Genomic DNA, 19,754 nt, shown 5'->3' on the forward strand with positions numbered 1-19,754 from the left:
GTTTACAGATGTGCTTCTTTTACCAACGTACAGATGTGCGTTTTAAAAAAAAAAAGCCTGCCTGAGGAATTCTGGGAGTTGAAGTCCACAAGTCATCAAAGAGCCAAGTTTGAAGACCCCTGTTTTAGAACATGGGACACCTTTTAACATTGGCTAGAAAAAATGAGATAGAGAGAAAGCAGGGGTCTTCAACCTTGGCCCTTTGATGACTTGTGGACTTCAACTCCCAGAATTCCTCAGCCAGCGTGCCTGCCTGAGGAATTCTGGGAGTTGAAGTCCACAAGTCATCAAAGGGCCACGTTTGAAGACACACACCCCCTCCCCCCCCCCCCGTCTACAGCCTCAAAAAGGTTTAAAATCTGTCTTGTTGTTCTTGACAAGTCCTGGAGATGACCAGTCAGTTGACACAGGGCATGCTGGTCTCCGGGATGTCCCATTTGGCACACACACCCCTTTGTACCACCTCCAAATCTCGCTCGGCACAACGTCTCCTTTGCGCCAGCGGGGGGGGGGGCTCTTTGTGAGAGGGCCGTTCTGCTTGACCAAGCGCTGGTTTCCTTCTCCTCTTAACAGGAGCTATCGGCTCCCTGCCTTGAATGGCAAACAGGCAGCGCCAAGAGATGGGGGCTGCAGCTGGCAGAATCCGAAGCCCCTTGCTTGCAAAGCACAGGCCTGTCTCGTGGAAGGGGGTGGGAGATGGCGGCCTGTGAGACACCCCCCCCCAGCCATCTGAAACAGGATGGCATCCGAAACAGGATGGAATAAAACCCACCACGCACAAGTGGGAAGCCCACCGGGGTTCCCAGCGGCTTGGAGCAGGATGCCCTTCGGCGTTGCACGGAGCTTTTATTCTTCCAGATGAGACAGTTCTCCACAAGACCCCAAGAAGGAGTGATGATGGCGGCGACGGCAATGGGGTTTCGGGTGCAGAGGCAGACAGATGTTCCCAGAGGTGATCTCTTCAAATCTAGAAGCCTCCAGAGATTAGGCCAGGGCCAGGAAGCAAGCAGTGGTGGGGAGGAAGCTGTGTGTGCATTTTCGGAGAGCGTCAAAGCTCCTGTGTGTCATGCTTGGGTGGGTGAGGCAGGCTCAGCAGGCAAAATGCGTGGCAGGCAAAGGGACGGCGGCGACGTTGCCATGCTCCGTTTCGAAGGTGTTTTCAAAGAGGGATGTGCTCTTCCGTTTCCTACGCTCAAAATAATAGAGCAGCAGAACAGCAGAGCTGGAAGGGACCTTGGAGAAACTGTGATAAATTTTGATCAGGTGACCGCGGGGATGCTGTAGCGGTGGTCGTGGGAAAATTGGTCGTTAAGTCACTTATTTCCAGCGCTGTTGCAACGTCAAACGGTCAACTAAACAAATGGCTGTGAGTCCTGTTCCTTTGTTATGGTTTGTTTTATTGTTCTCTTATTTTAGTTCTGTTCTGTTTGCACTGCTTTTCTTTTCTTCCTTTCATTATTGTAAGCCACCTAGAACAGAGGTCCTCAACCCCCAGTCTGTGGACCAGTACCACGCTGCGGCATGCCAGCAACCGGGCCGCACAAACAAGCAAAAACCCATCTGCAGAATGCAGGCAGCACACAAAACCACGCACCCTCCGTGGAAAAACCTCTCTCCACGGAACCGGTCCCTGGTGCCCAAAAGCTTGGGGGCCTCTGGCCTAGATTATCCCTAAGGATGAAATAAGTGGCAAATAAATTTAACAAAATAAAATAATAAAATAAAATAAAATAAAAAATTAAAAGTATAATAATAATAAAATTAAATTAAAATTAAACAAAATTAAAATAAAATAAATAACAAAATAAAATAATAAAATAAAATAATAAAATAAAATAATAAAAAATTATAATTAAAATAAAATAAATAACAAAATAAAATAATAAAATAAAATAATAAAATAAAATAAATATAATAATAATTAAATTAAATTAACAAAAAATGATAAAATAAAATAATAAAAAATATAATAATAATTAAATAAAATTAAACAAAATTAAAATAAAATAAATAACAAAATAAAATAATAATACAATAATAACAATAGTATAATAATAAAATAAAATAATAATAATAAAATAAAAAAGAAAAGAAAAATAATAAAAGAAAAATAAAAACCTGCACTTCTGCTTATCGAGAAGGTAACTGAAGCCAACATTTTGAATCAGCAGCTCTTGCAGTCTGTCCCGGCTTCCCATTGTGGCCTTATCTGTCAAATACACTTGAAATCTAATCTGGAGATTTTCACAGCCTGGCTTTGCATTTTGAGAGGGAACCTTTACAGATTCCGCATCCATCAGCCGGAGGGAATAAGGTCAGCGTGCCGGCCAACTCTGTGAATGGCGCCTTGGTTCACCACAGCAGTAAACAAGAGTGGTATCCAGGTCTTGCTCTCCTGACACGGGAGGACGTGGGGTGGAAACAAAATGAAACCCAAACAGGAGGGATTCGTCTCCGACAACCCTGGACGTGGATGCCAAATTGATCTGAATTGATCCGTGTCCCTGTTAGGCCACAGGCAACTTTGGCATTGATAGACTCGCTTGATTTATAAGCTACCATCTAGGGCAGATAAAGTGGATCTTGAAAGCGACCCATGTAGGCAGAAAAACAAACACAGAGAAGAAGCAACGGGTGGAAACTAACCAAAGAGAGAAGCAACCCAGAACTAAGGAGAAACTTCCTGACAGTGAGAACAATTAACCAGTGGAACAACCTGCCTCCAGAAGTGGTGAATGCTCCAACACTGGAAGTTTTTAAGAAGAGACTGGACAGCCATTGGTCCAAAATGGTATAGGGTTTCTTGCCTGAGCAGGGGGTTGGACTAGATGACCTCCAAGGTCCCTTCCAACTTTACTATGATGGTGATGATGATGATCAGAAAAAATAGAGGAAGAGTAAGAAAAGCATCGAACTTTAAAGGCCGGGCTTAAGAGGAGGATCATGGGAGATCTTCTCAAGGTGGAGAATCTGGTGGCCAAGGTCACCTCTGTATGGGTAGATCTTCCTTTTCTGGGACTTGAGATAATCAGGCAACGTTGTAAGTGTGATGGGACTTTCATTCTGATTTTAACAGCATGTGTTAAAAAGAGGCAGTTTAGGATGCTCCACATTGACTTTCTGAGCATCAACACTCACAAGTTCGATCCTCAGTGTTTCTCCTGAGTCTTTTTGACATCGTGGCGAGCAAAACTGGAGGCAGTAGTCCAAGGGTGGCCTTACAAAGGCCTTATAAAGTGGTACTGACACTTCACGGGATCTTGATTCTATCCCTCTGTTTTATTCCTCTGAGCCCTTGTTATTATCAGTGGCACGCTGGCAAGGAGTGAAGCCAAAATAATTCCTCAGCCTAGGAATCTACAAACACCCTCTCTAGCTGGATGGTTCAGAGCCCCCCCCCCGCCCCGACGTGAACTATTTCCATTTCTCAAAGCAACAGGAATTTAATAGGGAAACAGGAAGGAAGAAAGATTAATAGCTGGGCATTCCCAGCTGGATCAAGACAGCAGTCAGCTACATAAGCCAGCAATGTAAGTAAGATGGATAGTTCAGGAAGGATGCTGAGAATCAGTTCCACGAGTCATAACTGTTCACCCAGAGAATTAAGGAGAGGGCTGACCTAGAAAGAGATAAGGAGGGGTAACTGTGTTGTGTGTATGGGGGTCCTCCTTGCTTAGGACAGCAGAGATCTTGGATTCCTTTCATTTGGAGGCGAAATGTCAGGGTTCAGTTTAGAGAGAAAGGCATCAAACTCAAAGGCACTGCTCACCCAAACGAAACCCCAGGATCAGCTGAAGCCATTCTTCTCTTTTGCCACTTTTTCAACGTTCATTCAGATTTCCACTGTCCCAATACATTGGACAAATGCATGGAACATGCTGTCCATGGAATTCTGGGAGTTGAAGTCCACCCATCTTCAATTATGCTGGCTGGAGAATTCTCGGAGTTGAAGCCTATCCATCTTAAAGTTGGCAAGTTTGACAACACCGGTGTACAGTTTCTGGCCCCCGAGTCGTACAGGTGAGGGGACTTGTAATCCTGATTGAGGGGGTAGGTTTAAATCCTTGAAGCATTGGGCATTTCCCACTATTCCTGCGCTGAGGAATAGCCTGGACCAGAAGTGTTTTGAGACCCTATTGTTTACGTGGTCCCCGTCTTATCATTTGGGTCTTATGTAACCCTGCGGTGGGGATTTTTTTTCTGTCCCCTAAAATGAAAGGAGGTGTGAGGGAGGGAAATAGCAATCATGCTGCTGTAAAGAGAGGTAAAAAGAGATTAAGGATGAAATGTAGAGAGTGCCGGCAAGCTCATTAAGAGAATAAAAATAATTGGCATGAGGCAGGGAGGCAGATTTTTTTTGCTGAACAGAACATCAGGAGAAACGTACCCGCAATTTGAAGGCTTTGTTTTGGCAACATTCACACACAGTTTCCACCTCTTTTGCTCCAGCCGTTAAAGATCAGTCCAAACGACAGTTGCGCCATTCACCGCCATTTGGGGTGCAAAATGCATGAAAACTGCTCCTGAAAAGTATCTAAATGTACACCGGTAGTCCTCGAATTCCGACTGCAATTGGGACTAGAATTTCCATTTCTAAGCAAGGCAGATGATTAAGTGAGCCGTGCCCAAATTTACCCCCTTTTCTTGTCATAGTTGTTAAGTGAAACATGTCGTCATTAAGCAAAGCCGGCTTCCTCCATTGACTTTGCTTGTCAGAACGAATGCTTGCAAAATGAGAACTCCCTTTATGTGCATGGCCCCAAATGTCAGCACCCCTAAATAAGAGACAAGAATGTCACAAGAGTGTAGAAACTTCCAGGTTTTGTGTGTGTGTGTGTGTGTGTGTGTGTGTGTGTGTGTGTGTGTGTTAGAGGCTGGGCTGGGATTGAGATAACTACTAAAAGAAATTTGGGAAGACTCAACACAGTCACGATGCTCCTGTTCCTTTCCCCGTAGATGCCGATGACTTCAATCCTTGCTAGTTTTTAGTAAACATGCAAAGCCAGTTTTGCTCCAGTGTGCATTTAAGCAGGATTAGCTCGGCTTGATGAGCACCAGTGAGGTTTATAAATGCTTCTTAATAGTACAGTATTCCTTGAACAGTTTCCACTCTTTCCACAAGACAAAATCTGGTTTTTTTGTCCTGTGCGCTTGACTTGTTTATTTTTTTATTTGCCCCCGAGTTTGTCGCTTTTGGGGTAAATTATGAATACTGTATAATAAATCCCAGAGGTGCTTTTTTCAGGAGGCAACTGGACTTTCTTGTTCTTTGAAGACGACACAGATAAAAACCAGCAAGGGGCCTGAACGACTCTCTAAAAGATGGCAAATGAACAGCTGTCTGCAAGGAGTACAACTCCTTCCATTCCCCATCATCCAGTCATCCCTTTTATAGATGAGCTTCAGCACGTATTAAACTCAACAGAAGTTAGCATAGCTGTACATTCTCCTAGTGTTTCTTCTTTTTCTTTGATCTATAGTTATGTATCCTAGTTATCTATAACGTACAGACCATGGACTGCAATTTTATAAGTCTTTCCCAGGTTGTAATCCCTGGACTTTGTAGTTTTACGTTAATAATTTTATTTTAACTTTATTCTTTCAATTTTTTTAAAAAAGTTTGCTTCCATTTTGGAGTGACTGCTATGAGTTTCACACTGGGTGACCTATATAACTCATACAGTAAACAAGCAACTGGTTGAAGTAAACAAACGATAACAACAAAATTAATATTACCGCTTTCAAAATTGTGGCTTGCTCCAACACTGGAGGTTTTTAAGAAGAGATTGGGCAGCCATTTTCTCCGGAATGGTATAGGGCAGGGGTCTTCAAACTTGGCCCTTTTATGACTGGTGGACTTCAAATCCCAGAATCCCTCAGCCAGCACGCTGAGAGCGGTTGGACTAGAAGACCTCTGAGGTCCCTTCCGATTCTGTTATAACAATGTTATGGAATGCATTGGATCTGCGCTGGTGCCATTCAATGCAATCTTTTGCCCTACGACCAAACTTTTAAGTAGTTGAAAGGGAGACTTGTACCCCATAAATTGGCTTAAAATCTTTGTCAAACCCGTTCCGACGGTTACATGATTTCAGGCAGATTAAATGCTAAGCGTGAATTAAAAATCTGCAGGAAGGAATCCTTCGGGAGGATATCTCAGAGTTTGCCAAGAAGGCCTGTTTGTTTCTCCAGAGCAATTAAAAATGGTGGGTTGCAACCGCCCTCTGGTGCTACCAAGCCAGGCAACTAAACATGGGCACAAAACGAGCACTGAGGGCTAGAAGCTTGCGCCCAAAGTTTACCTGGCTCCGAGGCCTGATCCGAAGGGTGAAACGGGATGATGTTTTGATCTTTGGAGGACTGTTGCTTCTTAATGCCCGACCCCCTGAACAGCCTAAAGGTTTCCCTGGTTGGGAGTTAGTCTGGAGGCCCCCTCCCCATTTCCCAATGTCAAGTGGTTGCAAGAGGGGAGCCCGCTGGGCCAGGGCAATATCAACTCTCACTAGGAGAAAGAGCGCAATTAATCTTGTTGAAGAGCTGGGCTGCCATGATGTGAACACCCGTCACCCAGATTACATTTTAACTCTGCTCATAAATCTCCCGAAAACACCCCTTCCCACAACCAGCTGTGGCAGCAGACAAGTGGTGAGCGTCCTTGAGACTCAGGGAGGGTGGGCGTGAATCCAGGAGCCCCAGGCCCCATTCCTTGTGGTGGGGCAGAGGGATGGGCATTGGATGGCCAGCTGGAAAGGTGGAAACGTGCGGAGGAGAAGGCTGACCTGGGTTGTAATCACGCCTGGATCCAGCTGCTAATTCCCTACAACCTGGACGCCATCCAGCTCAGGTAATTAAAATCTGGCTCCTTTCATCTCTGTGTAGCGCAGATGATTCCCTCTGAGGCTCAGGTAGCAACACAAAGCAGCCTGTTCCGCCTCGGGGGTCCCATCCCTGTGATAAAAGGAGAGCTTAAATTCCTCCCCTCCCCGCGCCCCCCACCACAGAGGCATTAGCATCCTGGGCAGATGCCGCTGTGGTGGGGGCATTCAGGCACCGGGAAGCTCCCCCCCCCATTAGAAAGCATCCTTGCTCTTCAGCAGCTGGGAATTTGGGGAGCTGAACTCTGCAAAGGTTGGTGAAAAAAGAAAAAAGAAAAGAGGCTCAGGGGACTGGAGGCTACAGCACATGAGGAACGGTTGCAGGAATTCGGTATGTCCAGTCTAATGAAGAGAAGGACGAGGGGGGACATAATAGCAGCTTTCCAGTATCTCAGGGGCTGCCCCAAAGAAGAGGCAGTCAAGCTATCCTCCAAAGTGCCTGAAGGCAGGACAAGAAGCAACGGGTGGAAATCAATCAAGGAGAGAAGCAACCTAGAACTAAGGAGAAACTTCCTGACAGTGAGAACAATTAACCAGTGGAACGACCTGCCTCCAGAAGCGGTGGATGCTCCAACACTGGAAGTTTTTAAGAAGAGACTGGACAGCCATTTGTCCAAAATGGTGTAGGGTTTCCTGCCTGAGCAGGGGGTTGGACTAGGTGACCTCAAAGGTCCCTTCCAACTTTATTATTATTACTACTACTACTACTACTACTACTACTACTACTATTATTATTATTATTATTAAAAACCTGTCAGACGGTCTGTTGGTTTTGACTCCCCACCCCCACCCCAGCCCCATTCCTGTAGCATATCAGCCCTTCAGGTCATGAATCTCAGTTGGTGGCTTGGCGGAGACGGCAAAGGCCGGCATCTGAGAATCCGGCATGGTTTGATCAGGGCTTCCTGGGCAAAGCCTGAAGAACCGGCACCTGGGCAGAGACGTATGGGGGGGGGGGCTGGAGGGCACGGCTCGTCCTTTCAGCGGCCCATTCCTGTCCACCGGTCACTGTAAAACCCCGTCTTCCAGCTGGCACCTTCTGCATCCGGTGCCAGGATGGGGTCACCTGGGCCGGTTCTAATTGCATCCCTTTCTCTAAACATCGATGGAGATTCTCAACCATCCAGGTCATGGTTCTCCCAAAAGTGCTTTTCCAAAAGGCAACCGGACTTTTTGGTTGTTGTTTTTTCCCTTGAAAACGTTTCCCTTCTCATCCAAGAAGCTTCTGAACTGAGGTTCTGAACTGAAGAAGCTTCTTGGGATGAGAAGCGAAACGTTTTCAAGGGGGAAAAAAAAACGAGAAAATCCGGTCGCCTTTTTTGGGGATCCCTTTCTCCTCTGATCCAGGGTAGGGACCTTTGGCTGCCGATCACTTCTGGACCACAAGAGCTTTACCTGAGATCTATTTGCAAAGAGACCCACTGAACAACAGCAGAGACGCGATGCTCCATCTTGGGGGTCCAAGGGCCTTGGGGGTCCAGACCCAGTGCAGGAGCGGGACAAAGCCCGTGTGGGAACCAACCTGCCCGGGACCAACTCATCCTAACACGGACTTCCTTTCCAAGAGAAAGTTGCCCAGAGCTGATGAGGCCTCCGTGACTCAGCCCTTGTGCGAGAGGCGTGCCAGGGCCAGCAGAGAAATGCACGCTCCAGACGCGCAGTTGTGAAACAAGTCACAACACCGCAAGGAGCAGGCAAGGCGAAAGCCCAGACAGGAGATCTACAAGGCTAAGAAGCTTGGAAAGAGAAGCTAGCTTCAGGATATCTACACCAGCGTTTTTCAGCCTTGGCAAAACTTTAAGACGGGTGGACTTCAATTCCCAGCATTCCCCAGCCAGCAGGCTTTAAGACTTCAACTCCCAGAAAGCCCCTGAGTCCAATCCTCATCCACTCTCTTCCCCTTCTCTTCCTCCTCCAACTTGTCAACCTGACCCATGTGCTTATCAAGGAACGAGAAAAATGGAGTGGACAACCTTCCTTTCATCCGCCTGACCGTCCAACACCTTTCTTAAATTTTAAAAGCAATATTTGGAAAGAGTTTCCAACGCCGGAATTGGTGCAACATTTTTCCATGGCAGTGCTGGGAACTGCATGGGCTGACATTTGATTTTACAGTTTTCTGCTCCTCTGGCTAACAGCTCCCCCTCACACACACACCTCCCTGTGCTCATCTTTCCCATGGGAAAAAAAACCACACCTTTCTAGTGTTGTTTTAAGGTCCTGGTTCACATCCTGCCCCGGCAATAACAAACAGTACAACTCACAACCCCAGTCCCAGGCATTTATAAAAAGTGTTGAGCAGCCACGTTGGAGGGGAGGGGGCAGAACAGAGATAAAGTTGTAGAGGGATAAACAGGGAACAGAATTGTCCATGGAGATTCCCAATCAAATCGGTCACGGGTATCCCAAAAGTGCTTTTTCCCCAAAGGCAACTGGATTTTCTGGGGGGGGGGTGTTCCCCCCCTTGAAAACATTTTGCTTCTCATTCAAGAAGCTTCTTCATTTCTGAGGATTGTAAATTAAGATTTGTAAGCTGCCCGGGGTTTATCCTGTGGGAAAATGGGCGGGCAGTACATTTTACAAACACACAAGTAAATAAATAAACTGAAGAGAAGAAAAAAAACGAAAGAAAGAAAGAGAAAGAAAGAAAGAAAGAAAGAAAGAAAGAAAGAAAGAAAGAGAAAGTCCAGTTGCTTTTTGGAAAAAGCACTTTTTGGGATAGAGCAGTATTCTGAAGTTGGGGCTAAAGACTTTTTTGTTTTACGGCGCTGGCAAAATTGTGAGCAGTTGGGGGGGGGGTCCTCAGTGACTACATCCAGAATCAACAGAGGGTAAATCAAGGAAAGGGAGTTTGGGGGTGGGAGAAACTGGGCAGTTTGCTTCCTTCCTCTATCTTGAGTGAGATCATCCGAATATACCAAATTTGCATTCCAGGAAAACACTTTTGCGGGGAATGGCTTTCAAGTGTCTGAGATCAAGCCTGGGAACTCAAGATTAAATCTAGTCTGGCAACTTTCGTAATTTCGCCCTGTTGATTTGCATGCCTGGCCACGCTGCCTTTGAGGTTGGCGTGTATGTTTTTGATCCGTCATTCCACTTAAAAAAGAACAAACCAAACCATTAAACCTGAATTAAACGCAAAAGATGTGGCCCTTTTAAAAAAAATAAAAAGGAAAACCATTCCACAAACATGGATAAAGCAGAAATCCATTTGGTTCATGTCAAGATGCAAATGAGACCCCATCTTCCTAAATATGGACGTGAATTGAATACAGTTTGGGCATTTCCGTACATTGGGATGACGGTAGATAAAAATGGTTCTTTTTTTAAAAAAAGAGAGAAATGATGGGAAAGTTCATGCAAAATCTGAACAGGGAATTATTAATGTAACAGGCAAAACTGCATCCGCGCACAGCGGCTTGCAAAAAATGTGCATCACTTGTCAGAAGGTTGCAAAATGGGATCGCGGGACCCCTCCCCCCAGGACTCTGCAACCGTCCGAAGTACACACCAGTTGCCAAGTATCTGAATTTGGATCCCGTGACTGTGGGGGATGATGCAATGGTCGTAAGTGTGAAACACGGTCATAAGTCGCTTTTCACAATGACTTTGAAACTTTGCACGGTTCTTATAAGTCGATGACCGCCTGTGTTTACGACGTCTGTAGCATCCCTGACTCATGTGATCGCTGTCTGTGACCTTCCTAGGTGGCTTCCAATGAACCAAGTTGGTGGGGGATTCCAGGTCCGCTTAACGACCGGATGATTCGCTTAACGACATACAGTTCTATTCGGCCAAACTTAGGGCTGAAGTCAGCCAAAGTGACCTTCTCGGCAACTTCCGATGCCCCATTGGCCTCGGCTGACATCAGAGAGAAGACACGGCCCATCTGAGGCCTCAAATGGCCCGAAAGACCCATTTCCCAGCATTCCACGGGCCTGTGTCTGCCTTCCCCTCCCCTGAGACTCACCCCCACCTGCTCCTTAATTAAGAAGATTGATTAGGACTTTTCCCCCCTGCCAAAAGTGGCCATCCAGCCGTGCCCCGCCTTGATGGGGGTCCTCCCCCCCCCGGCTGGAGGCACACGATTAGGAGGTGATGGCACCAGGCTGGCTTTTAAGAGGGAAAGGGAGAGTGGCGGCCGAAACAATGCCCACCGAGGCATTAAAATAAATTATTCCAGCCGTTAAAGATCCGAGGCCACATTTGCATCCTGACAGCAACGCCTCCTCTGCTGCTCATGCCAACTGCAGCTGCTGGAAGCTGGCCCGTAAGCCACCGGGCTATAAAAATCCTCTTTCATTTGACTTAAGCCTCTCGGATCTCGTTTTACGCCAGGGCGCCGGGTGTAATTTCTGCCCCCTAACTAAAAGGCGTTGAGCTTTAACAAGGGAGAGGGCACCCCATGTAGTCCTCGGCGGATGGCCACAATTGAGGCCATGGTGCCCGTTGCCAAGCGAGGCCAGTTTTGTCTGTTGGCTTTGGGAACTGTCCAAGGTCCTGGTCTGGGCCAAGAACCACAAAGACGTCAGCAGCCAAAGGGGATGGGTGGATTAGGCCAGGGGTCTTCAAACGTGGCCACTTTAAGACTTGTGGACTTCGTAAGTCCTTGGCTTATGACTTGTGGTCATAAGCCAAGGACCCCCTGCACCTCATCTCAACTTCTGCTCACGAGTCATCCCACCTGCACTGATGGAGCTATGATCCAGATCCAGCCTGAATGTCCCAAGACATCCAGACAACCTCTCATTGGCTCCTCTCTGCCAGCCTACAGGCTGCTAAGCCTTCCGAGCTGGCATTGCCCCCTTGCCGAAGTTGCCAACGCCTCCTCCCTCTGCCGCGTTCATTATTTATGTGTTGCTGGGTTATTTCCATTGCATGAAAAATCCATGTATATTAATATGCGCTTAAACCCATATTGGGGAATGTGTTCTCTCTCGGATGCAATTAGGCACTGCTGCCTTATAAACACTAACATTTAGAAGTGTCTACTCAGAGATGGGGGGGGAGATGTTTGCACAGGCTTGTTTCCGGAGAAAATACGGTTCTGCGCCACGTGCACTTAGACGTCGATTTATCTGTGGATATTTGCATGGAAGGTTCAGTTTATTTTTGTCGGGCTGGCTGGTTTCAAGCAGCGGGAAAGACAAAATCGGGAGGGTAATTAATCTGCAGCCTTCGCGTTGGTCTGAGAGGCTTAGAAGAGGTCAGCTCATGCTGGGATTCCAGAGGAGAATCAAATCTCTGGAGCATCATTTTAGCCAGGATGCATAATGCAAAAATCCTTTGGCCTTTTACCAAAATGCTACAGCAGGGAGAGTCCCCTAGAGGTCATCTAGTCCAGCCCCACCTCGATGCAGGAAGCCGAACAGAAGCATCCTTGAGAGAGAGAGAGAGAGAGAGAGAGAGAGAGAGAGAGAGATAGGGAGAGAGCGCACAGTTGAGGAAGCTAGATTCACACACAGGAGAAGAATTTGGGACCAGAGACCAGAACTAGGAATTCTCCATTTCTCCTTTTTTTAGTGTGTTCATCAAGGTAGATTCTCTTAGAAGGTTTTGAGTTCTTTTTTAGGTTTACCTGCTGGTCCTAAGCGTTCATTTATTGCAACCCTGCAGATGGTTGGTGATCAAAGGCGTCGCACCTTCTTCCAATTAGGAAGGATTTTTTTTTTTCCAGATGATCATTTCAAATTGGCCATCCGAGAGCGCGAACCCATCGTTTAGGTCAAGGTCCTACCTGTGACATCTAACGAGCCCAGAATAGCAATTAACTCATCCTTCTGATTTGGAAACTGGGATTCTACGGGAGGCAACTCCGAAATTAATCCCTTAATTAGATGTATGTGGCTGCCCATCTCCAATTCGTGACCCTGGGCGGCTGTTCAGAGAAAATGTCAGAGCAATAAAAATATAGAAAAAAGAAAGAAAGAAAAATGTAGACGACCCCCGAAGCTCGCATAGAAACAGCAACCGAGCTGAAAATAGACTTTATCAGTCACAAGTCCATATAGCGAATGAATGCATAGCTTAGGCCAAGGGGTGGGGAATGGACTTTTTAGGACTTGTGGACTTCAACTCCCAGAATTCCTGAGCCAGCCATGCTGGCTCAGGAATTCTGGGAGGTGAAGCCCACAAGTCATAAAGGGGCTATTGTTCTTCACCTCTGCCTTAGGCCTTTTTTGCTGCTGTCTCTTTCCCCCCCTCCCCATGTTGGAAGCCAAGACAGTCTGCATGCTTAGCTCCAACGAGACAAACCCATTGAGATCCTCTAATTTTCTGCTCCACTCAACTCGCTGCAATCTTCCTATGTTGCCCAAGAGGCACAACACTATCTCAGCAACCGCTCCTTATCTGCGCCTCTTGTGTGTTTCTCTCATTTTCAGGCACGGAGAAAAGCACGGAGGCTTCCCTCCTTGGCTGGCCCTGTTTCTCAAAAGCCCCTATTTGAAAGACAGGAGAAGAAAAGGAAGGATGAAAAAGAGGCGGGAGTGCAAATTGCTCATTTGCAACCAGTGGGGAAGTTCTCGTAGACCAGGGGTCCCCAACACCCACACAACCCCGGGCTGTGGACCGGTACGGGTCCATGACGTGCCAGCAACTGGTCCGCACAAACAAGCAAAGCCCCATCCGTGGGAGGCAGTCAGCACACAAAACCACGCATCCTCCGGTCCGTGGAAAAAACTTTCTCCACGGTATCGGTCCCTGGTGCCCCAAAAGTTGGGGGCCACTGTTGTAGACCATTCCTAATTAACGCCCGCTTCCGGTTGTTTTGGTGACAGACGCGTGAGCATGGGTGTGTGTGTGTGTGTGCGCGCACGCAAATAGGTGCACATGTGCGCCATGCACACGCATGCTTTGTCTGAATTGTGCTTTAGGGCTGTGAAAAGAAGTTGCTTCTGTGCTGTGAAAGTCTTTCCTAGGCAACCGAGCAAAAATTAGATATCGGCAAAGATTCCTAGATACCAGAGATTGGTAAATGCGCCCAGGTTTTCTTTAAAAAAAAAAATGGGAATATGGTCAGCCTCCCACCTTTATCCTGAAAACCTCCCCCCTTTTTCCTTGATGACCCTGTAGATTGTGAGCACTGGACGTTTACAATGCAGAGGCAGGTAGGATCCTGCTCAGATCCTGCCCTTACAAAATTACAACGGCACTAAAAAAAGGGAACTACCACCCGTCTTTCGACTTACGACCGCCACAGCATCCCCACGGTCACGTGATCAAAATTTGAGCCCTTGGCAATCGGCTTGTATTTACGACAGCTGTAGGTCGAGGACTGCTTTGTACAGAATAGCAAAGTTGGAAGGGACCTTGGAGGTCCTCCAGTCCAGATAAGGGTCAAAGGAATTCAAGAGGGGTTGAACTTGGGCCGTTTGTGGTGACGTAATGATTCTAAGCAGATGACGTGCTTAACTCCGCCCTCCCCGGCTCTGCCTGCTCTTCTCCTACAGAAAGCAACGACGAGAGAAATGTCGGAGTTAAATTCTCCTTTTTTTCCCCTCCCCTCTCCTCCTGGCTTCTAAGTGAAGCTCTGGGAGCAAACTTAGCCATTAACCAAGGACAAGAGGTTGCTGCTAAAAATGCTGGTCTGGCGTTCTCTTTGCTTCTTTTCATCTATTATTCACAAGCTCACTCACCACCTGTAGACCCCCCTATAGCCCAAATGGTACCAGCCACTCAACACCAGACAGGAGAATCTGCAGCATTTTGCAGAAGCTCGGTTCACACATTGCTCCCCCTCACACACACACACACACACACACACACACACACACACACTACCCACACACAGGATTCCAACTAAAACCCACCAAGGTCCATACAGAGCTTGAGGGTCGGCATTAAAGTATTTTTCACACGTAAGAAAGACAGATCAGGAGGTTTCCGATGATCTGGGCAGAAGTCACCAACTGAAAATTGGAACAGGGGAGTGGGATTGAGGGTCTCCAGAGAGGCAGACTGCCTTGTGTCTTTTGGTGGAGAAACCCCCCCCCCTTGTTTGAGCCCCAGAGAGTGTCAATCAAAGAAACCCACCTTAAGTCTTATGTAGGAAAGTGCCCAGAATGGAGAGGAAGAGCAGTTGCATAGAGAGAGAGAGAGTCCTCGACTTACAATCTTTCGTTTGGTGACTACAACGGTGCTGAAAAAAGTGACTTACGACCCCTTTTTCGCACTTACGCCCCTCGCAATTTCCCCAGGGTCACGTGATCAAAATTCGGGCGCTTGGCAACCGGCATGTACTTATGACGGTCGCAGTGTCCCCCTGGGGTCCCGTGATCCCCTTTTGCAACTTTCCGACAAGCAAAGTCAATGGGGAAGCCAGATTCAGTTAACGACCGTGTTACTCATTTAACAACCACAGAGAGATTCACTGAACAACTGGGGCAACAAAGGTGGCAAAATGGGGGCAAAATTTTGGGTTTCGCTTTGGGTGCCCAAACTGACCTGAAATTGCAACGGGACGATGCTCTAGGCCAGGGGTAGGCAACCTCAGGAATTCTGGGAGTTGAAGTCCATGAGTCATAAAAGAGCCGAGGTTGCCTACCCCTGCTCTAGGCCATCATCCCTCCCAGCGCACGTCAATCAGTTGCTACCTTTGATCTGTCAGGTTCGGCACTTCTGCCAGCATTCAATCCCCCCCTCCACGCCTCCCACCCACTGTGCCATGCCCCCTCCTCAGCCTTCTGCCCTTCCCTTTGCCTCTAACCAGTTTGTCCCAATGGCTTTTGCAGGTTTCCGAAGGAGCCGCCGCGCCCTGCCGGGGTGGAAAAAGGATTTATCCTACAGCCAGCTCCCGGAAGGAATCCTTTGATCATTCGGTGGATCGTGCTGATACTTTCAGTGAGAGTTTTTTTTTTTAAAAGACTTTCTTTTCATCCCCTCGAACAACAGGCCCACACAGCCTTGACAAGCCAGCTCTGGGGAGGGGTCTCTTCAGAGGCCGTTGCGGGCTTTGCCAAAGCAGAGATGAAGGACGGGCCTCTCCAGGATCTTCCCAGGCCTCGTTTGGAAGTGCCCAACTGTTGCTAAACCGTTGCCGGATGAAAGTGCTGAAGTCGTTGGGGGAAGGAAGGGCAGGGAAGGAGAAAGGAAGGGCCTGGCGGAGATCGAACCAGGATCTGTTCGGATCGGGGCTTTTCTGGCTGCTCAACTCCGCAGCATGGTGGGCGACGACGTTTAGCTCAGATGGGAGCAGAGAAGCCTTCCGGCTCAGATCGAGTGGTCTGAAAGCAGATCCCAGCGAAAGGGAGACAGACAGCAGGGGAGGCTGTTGAGGGGTCACCCCACTGCCCCTTCTCCACGCGTCTTAAGGGGAGGCGCCCCCGGAGGCAGAGTTGGAATTGGTCCACATCCAGGAGGTCGGTGGCACTTCGGAGATCGTTGAGAGGCTTTTGCGAAAGGGGGCTGAGCTGTTCTGGATGGTCCAGGGGATCCGGAGGAGAAAGACAGAGCCGCTAAAGCAGCAACCGGATTGAAGGCAGACGGACTCTCGCCTCCAGCGGTCAGCCGCTCTTTTTCTGCATCCGAGAGACAGGTATTGTAAAGGTGACTGAGCCCATCGTCCTAAACTAGCGGGCTGCTTTTCGCTCCGGCTGGTGTATAGCTCTGTGAGAGTTAATCTGCCTTTTCCATAAAAATGGGGCAGTGGGAAAAGAGAAACGGCGCTTGGGAAGGGCGGAGAAAGAACAATACAGGTAGTCCTTGATTTACAACCGTTCATTCAGTGACTGCTCAAAGTTACAGCGGCGCTGAAAAAGGTGATTTATGACCACTGATCACTGCAGCATCCCCAGGGTCATGTGAACAAAATCCAGAAGCTTGGCAACCGACTCACATTTATGACGGTTGCACGGGGTCACGGGATCCCCCTTTGCTACCTTCTGACCAGCAGAGTCAATGGGGGAAGTAACAACCGTGTGACTTAACAACTGCGGTGATCGCCTTAACAACTGTGGCAAGCAAGATGGTAAAATGGGGCAAAAGTCCTTTAACAACCATCTCGCTTCGCAATTGAAACTTTGGGCTCCACTGTGGTCGTAAGTCAAGGACTGCCTGTAAAATGGGAAGGTTGAGGAAGGGGAAATTGGGAATTTTCTTATCTTTTTGTTTCTTTAAATTCAAGTTTCTCCTCATTTCTCTACGCCGCAAAGGGAGTTTGAGCGGGGCAAACTCTTTCTAAGAATAAATAAGTACAAGGCTGACACTGAGTCATCGCTCCTCGCTCAGCAGAGAATTCCAGGAAGTAACTGTAATTTAGCTGTCCTTAAACGTCAAAATAACTATTAGATTCCCCTCTGTCGCCTCTTTCTAGGAGCAGGAGAAGTTGAGAGGGGCCTGGGTGCTTTGCAAAGCCAAAACATAAGTTTTAGAGGCTTCCTGATTTCGTGTGTGATGCGAGTGGGCTCTTTTGAACATGCCTGCCGTATTCACAAAAAGGTCTGGGTGGAGTAAGTGCTAGTACTATGCACTGTGTAAGTGGTTATAGGTAGTACTTGACTGACAGCCGTTTGTTTATTGACCGTTCGAAGTTACAATGGCAGTGAAAACAGTGACTTACGACCGATCTTCGATCAAAAGTTGATTGCAGCATCTTCAGGGTCCCACGATTGCCACTCGTGGCCTTCCGATAAGTAAAGTCAGTGGGTGGGGAGGGAAGGTGGATTTGTTTAACGACCACGTGACTCGCTTAACAGCCACGGTGATTTGCTCGACCACTGGGTCAAGAAAAAAATCGCCCACCCGGGCGTAACTCGCTTAACAACAGCCTTGCTCGGCCGCGGAAATTCTGGTCGCAGTTGTGATCGTAAATTAAGCTCTTACCTGTAACGTGTATTGTCTGTTGTGTAAGTATTTATGTGCTGCTGTTTTTCAGGAGACGTATTTTCTTTCCAAAGTGGCCCACGTCCTGCCTCCAAAACGTGGGCCATTCTGAACATGGTTCCATCCCAGTGCAGGCCTTTCGAAGCTCGTTTGGGTGTGTTGTTGACATTTTGCTGTTGTTGTTGGTCGGCGGTTTGAGACCAGAACTTAAGAAATGAGCAAACTCCACAAGTGCTGTTCTCTTCCGACGTACCAAGAAGTGAAAAGGATTACGATGGTGGGAAATCACCCGGTTCCAAGCTATACCCCGTACCGGTACTCCTCAGCTTCTGACCATAATTGAGCCTCAAAATAAATATTGCTAAGCGAGTCAGTTGCTAGGTGGGTTTTGCCCCATTTTATGACTGTTCCTGCCCCGGTTGTTAAGTGAATCACTGCAGTTGTTAACTTAGCAACATGGTTGTGAAGTGAACCTGGCTTCCCCCACTGACTTTCCTGGTCAGAAGGTCACAAAAGGGAATCACATGACCCCAGGGGACGCTGCGACCGTCATAAATAGGAGTCAACGGCCAAGCGCCTGCATTTTGATCACGTGACCACGGGGACGCCACAGTGGTTGTAAGAGTGAAAAACCGATCCTAAGTCACTTTTCCAGTGCTGCTGTAATTTCTAACGGTCACTAAACGGAGCGGGCATAAGTCGAGGACTGCCTGTATTAAGCCGGCATGTGGCAATAAAGCCGACCTGCCGCAGGTTTTCCTGCCGGCAGCAGCAACGGCTCTGGCCTCCTGCTGGATTTATCTGCTTTCATAATCAATAACAATTACCTCCATCCAGAGGGAATCTCTCACAGCCGTGGGGCTCGCATCAAAGCCATTAATGCTTCGACAAACCCGGTATTTAGGGCTTCATCCAGACTGGTCCTGGCATCTACTCCCCCTCCCCAACGTCCCCCACCCCTTCTTTCTATGGCGGCAGCAATGGGGGGGGGGAGGGAGAGAACCGAGGCCTTGTCAATGCGACGTTGTGAATAATGCTCCTGGCTCAACACGCCGATAAATCAAAGACTTATTAATCACCAGGTTTCATTTCCAGGCATGATAATAAATTGGCCAGTGATGTACCTACTCCACCCCCTGGCCCCTCCCACCACTGATTACCAGTTTATTAACTTCCTTTCCCTCTCTCTCTTTGGCACGCTCACGCACACAGCCACAATGCAACCCAGGTTCCAAGAGCGCACTAAATGATCAAATGCACACACGTGATCCTAGACACTGCCTGTCCCAGTTTTCATATACTGCTACCCGCGTTGGTTTCTGGCTAGTATTTTTTTTTTAAAAAATGCCAGGCTTCTGAGTTGTTACTATAGACAGTCCTCCACTTACGACCAGAATTAAGCCCAAAATTTCTGTCACTAAGCGAGACAGTTGTTGAGTTTGCCACAGTTGTGAAGGGAATCGCTGCAGTTATTAAGTTAGCAAAACGGCCGTTAAGCGAATCTAGCTTCCCCCGTTGACTTTGCTGGTCAGAAGGTCACATGATCTTGGGACGCTGTAATATGAGCCAATCACCAAGAATCCAAATTTTGATCACATGACCATGGGGATGCTGTGATGGTCGTAAGCAGTGGTGGGATTCAGCCGGTTCACACCACTTCGGCAGAACCGGTAGCTAATTTTTTGTTGCCCAGGCCCAGAATGGACTTCCAGAAGTGGCATCCACACAGAGAACCGGTTGTTCCCCTATTTGAGTCCCACCACTGGTCGTAAGTGTGAAAAACGGTCATCAGTCACGTTTTCAAGGCCATTGCAACTTTGAAGGATCACTAAATGAATGGTCGTAAGTTGAGGACTGCCTCTAACTGTAATGGCACTAGGAGTTTGTGGAAAGCTGACTTTGGACATCTTAAAGGGCAGCAGTAACCCAGGGTCATCCCAGCTGGGGTGTAATCCACATTTATTTGTCTGTTTCACCTCTATCCCGAGCATCTGTCAAGAAGGGTGATGCAGAATAGATGCTTTTTCCCTCCATCGTCCTGACAGCCAGCTGAAGCTG

At 47.8% G+C, this 19,754-nt stretch overlaps 2 protein-coding genes across 4 annotated transcripts in view; one reads left to right on the forward strand and one right to left on the reverse strand.

Moving 5' to 3' along the window:
- Positions 1–19,754, reverse strand: part of MACROD1 (mono-ADP ribosylhydrolase 1) — a 167,993-nt gene that overhangs the window by 95,659 nt on the left and 52,580 nt on the right. The window lies entirely within an intron of this gene.
- The window catches only part of FLRT1 (fibronectin leucine rich transmembrane protein 1), an 85,812-nt gene that overhangs the window by 37,723 nt on the left and 28,335 nt on the right, over positions 1–19,754 (forward strand). Inside the window, exon 2 of one of the 2 annotated variants that reach the window (XM_039363512.1) lies at positions 15,608–16,421. The gene's annotated coding sequence lies outside the window, so the exon portion shown is untranslated. The remainder of the gene's footprint in view (positions 1–15,607; positions 16,422–19,754) is intronic. The other variant, XM_039363511.1, reaches the window with a different exon arrangement.

This window comes from Crotalus tigris, unplaced genomic scaffold (genome assembly GCF_016545835.1).
Source record: "Crotalus tigris isolate CLP2741 ecotype Arizona unplaced genomic scaffold, ASM1654583v1 scf7180000019553.37968852642:3898890, whole genome shotgun sequence".
NCBI classification, from domain to species: Eukaryota; Metazoa; Chordata; class Lepidosauria; order Squamata; family Viperidae; genus Crotalus; species Crotalus tigris.